Source organism: Macrobrachium nipponense, chromosome 16 (assembly GCF_015104395.2).
Source record: "Macrobrachium nipponense isolate FS-2020 chromosome 16, ASM1510439v2, whole genome shotgun sequence".
Classification (NCBI taxonomy): domain Eukaryota; kingdom Metazoa; phylum Arthropoda; class Malacostraca; order Decapoda; family Palaemonidae; genus Macrobrachium; species Macrobrachium nipponense.
The window spans coordinates 14,547,678-14,551,592 of record NC_087209.1 but is presented as its reverse complement, the minus strand read 5'-3'; positions in this window follow the sequence as shown (position 1 = coordinate 14,551,592).

Sequence of the window (3,915 nt, the reverse complement as noted above, 5' to 3'; positions counted from 1 at the left end):
CTAAATTTGTACCATCCTCAAAATCAGGCCTTTTGGATTTCGCAGTAATATAATTGTTTCGAACCCCTGTTTAATTAATAAGATAATTTTCATTTCTTTGTGTTAGAATTATCACACGAGAGAGAGAGAGAGAGAGAGAGAGAGAGAGGAAATTCCAGTAGAGCGTCTCTCATTCTCAGTACTACTGTAAACTCCAACTGAATCTCTCTCTCTCTCTCTCTCTCTCTCTCTCTCTCTCTCTCTCTCTCTAAGGAAAATTCAGTATACAGCCTCTCACTCTCAATACTAAAGAAAACTTCAAGTGAATTTCTCTCTCCCAGAGATAAGTGAGCACACGATGTCTCGTCGGATGGACATCCTAATCCTTGTAACTCTCTCTCTCTCTCCTCTCTCTCTCTCTCTCTCTCTCTCTCTCTCAATCCTAAAGAAAATTTCAACTGAATTTTCTAATCTCTCTCTCTCTCAATGTCTCTCTCTGTCTCTCTGTCTCTCTCTCTCTCATATAATAAAAAAAAACCACCAACTTCACCAAACTTCGCCTTGACATCCCTTAAAAAGGTAACGCCTTTTAGCCCAGATTCCAAACCTCTTTACCGGGAATAACCACCATCTTTCAGAGGAAAAAAGAAGAAGAACAAAAAAAAAAAAAAAAAAAAAAAAAAAGGCTTGGGAGCTGCATCGGAGACAACCCGAAGTTTGCCAAACTTTCCTAATGCTATTCTCTGAACAACAAAATAGCAGTGGCGCTATCCGGTCTTTCCCTCTCTCATCAACATCTGGGAAATTCCCAAGTCTCTTGCACGGTGACATTCGGATGGAATATTTACTGAGGCGGGAATACAGCACTGAGATGGGATGGGGGTGAAGGGATGGGTACACTAACGGTATTGTGTTGTTCATAATATCCCCACCCCTTCCACTAACCCTCCTACAGTAACTGTTCTGGTACAACACTATACTATTCTTCCCGCTCCTGGGACAAGGGCATAAATCACGGGATTGGAAGATGCAGGGTTGGGAGGGGCAACTGATATGAGATGGGGTTACCGAGATGGGGGAAGGGGTATGCAGCTCTCAAGTACGAACACCTCCCATGACAATAACTGCTCTATTACGTTGCGATCATGTCAATCCATCCTACTTTTTCCAGGCTGGGGTGGGGTGGGAATGCTGATGACGGGAGTGTGTGAGAGGAGGGGGGGGGGGCGGTTAGTATTGCAAAGGATGGAACTACTGGGATGGGAAGAGGATACCTCTATTAACCTCTCCCTACCACCCCCCTTGCCCCCAGCCCTGACCTCCACGAATTTCAATAATAATCCTAATACAACATATTCATATCACCTTTTCCCACACTTTGACTCTCCTGAGATGGAAGATGGCACTGGATGGGGGGAGGAGGAGGAGGAGGAGTTATTGCATGACGCAAGTTCATGCAAACGAAAGAGAGGAAAAAAAGTCCCGGAGAGAGAGAGAGAGAGAGAGAGAGAGAGAGAGAGAGAGAGAGAGAGAGATATGCCATTACTATCTCCATTATTGATGGGGCACCAATTCTGACTTCCGGGGAGACGTCGGAATTCCACCTCGTCGGGGTCTTTCCTGTCTTCGACGTTTTATCCCTTGTCAGTGTTCTTGCCATTTCCTTCATTCTTGGTCAACAATTGCTCGTGATGCCTTCGTCCCTAAGTTGGATTTTCTTCCCAAAAATTATTATTGATAATATTCTTCATTATACATTTTCTTAAAAGTATTTTTGCTTTATAAATTAGACTTTTTTCAATAATATTCTTGAGATTCTTCAATATACACTTTCTCAGAAATATTCTTGATGTCCATTTTTCACTCCATTTCTTCAGCGCTTTCTTCTCAACACTCTCGTTCATAATTTTTCGATTTAACCGCGTTGCCTATTCGCAATTATTTCTTCTTTATATTCCAACTTGATATACATTCACTTTGTCTCTGCTGGCATTTCTTTTCACCTTCAAAGACATTCAATCTGGATTAATCATCATGGTGACGCCACTATTCATCTTTTCAGAGATTCTTGCTCATAAAAATGGTCTTTTCTTGGTGTTCAGCTCTGAATCGATATGCTTAAGGAAATTTGTTCAACAGATGCAAATTTTGATTTGAATGGTATGTTTACAGCGATATGTACATTCATTTCATCATAACTTCTTAGAAAATGATTTTCCAGATATTCATTTCATCACAAACTCTTGAGAACTGATTTACAAATACTAATTTCATCATAACTTCTTGAAAACTGATTTAGCAAATTTTCATTTCATCATACATTTTTTAATTCTAATTTTACAAATATTCATTTCGTCATAAATTCTAGATATCAGTTTTTATAAATATTCATTTCATCATAAATTCTTGAAACCTAATTTTGCAAAGATTCATTTAATCATAAAGTCTCGAAAACTGATTTTGCAAATATTCATTTTGTCATAACTTCATGATAACTGAATGTGCAAATGTTCATTTCATCATAAATGTTTGAAAACTAATTTGGCAAATATCCATTTAATCATAAATTCTAAATATCTGCTTTTACAAATATTAATATCATCATATATTTTTAAAACTGATTTTGCAAATATTCATTTAAACATAACTTCTTGAAAACTGATTTTGCAAATATTCATTTCATCACAAATTCTTGAAAACTGATTTTGCAAATATTCATTTCATCATAAGTTTTTGAAAACTAATCTTGCAAATATTTATTTCCTCATAAATTCTTGAAAACTGATTTTGCCAATATTCATTTAGTCATAACATCATGAAAACTGATTTTGCAAGATTTTACTTTTAATATTAAAACATTTTCTTTCCTTTCGATTTTGAATGTATATGATAACTGGAATTAAAATGTACTTCCAGCATAACTGAAAATAGAATTGTACTTTGGGGGCCATGTTATAGCAACAGACCATAAAAAAATTATTAATCAAAATCGAAACGATAAAACCGAAAGACCTCAAAATAATCAAACGTCCAAAATGGGTCATGAACTGCCCCCATTACGAAAGGGTCATGGGGGAAAGCCTTCAATAGCCAATAAACCTGGATTGGAGGAAAACATACAAAATTAAATGGCAATTGTGAGCAGAAGGCGGTGGTGAAAAATTAATATACTACCATTTATAGGGATGGACAGGGTAAATAAATGGTTCCTAAATGCATACATACATTACATTCTATATTATATTAATATATTACATACATATTATATATATATATTACTTATTATATATAATATATATAGATATATATATGTCCGTTTATGGGTATATATAAATATTATATATATATATATATATATAGATATATATATATATCATATATATATATATATATATATATATATATAGTATTTTTGTGCATGCATTAGATACAGCATTCACTATAATACACACAGGCACACATATGTGTTTGCGTTGTTCAGTAAGCATAATTCTGGTCGTCCAGCAAAATAAATTAATTTCACTTTACGTCCATTAACAACAGCGGCCAGCACGTCACCACAGCGGTCATGGATCATTTCAATTCCATTGTCAAACAAGAACTCAAGAGTAATTTACACATTTAGGCTGATATTTGCTATTGTACCCCTTGATGACGAAGTGTAAAAGTCACATCCGATCGGAGTTCTGATTGCTTAGGTTCGAGTTGTGAGTGGGAGATGTTAAAAGACCGTTTCTTCATCTCTTTATTTAGGTTATTTTCTCTTCGTTAAATGAAATATATCAGCGTGGAAAATATGATTGCTGTAAATGGTGTCCTGAAAGAATCTCGACCCATAAAACACTACTTCAACACTGCAACCATATATTTCGGGAACTTGAACAGGGGCACAGAAGGAAATGCCCGAATTATTTGGTTGCCACGTTCAAATAGTGT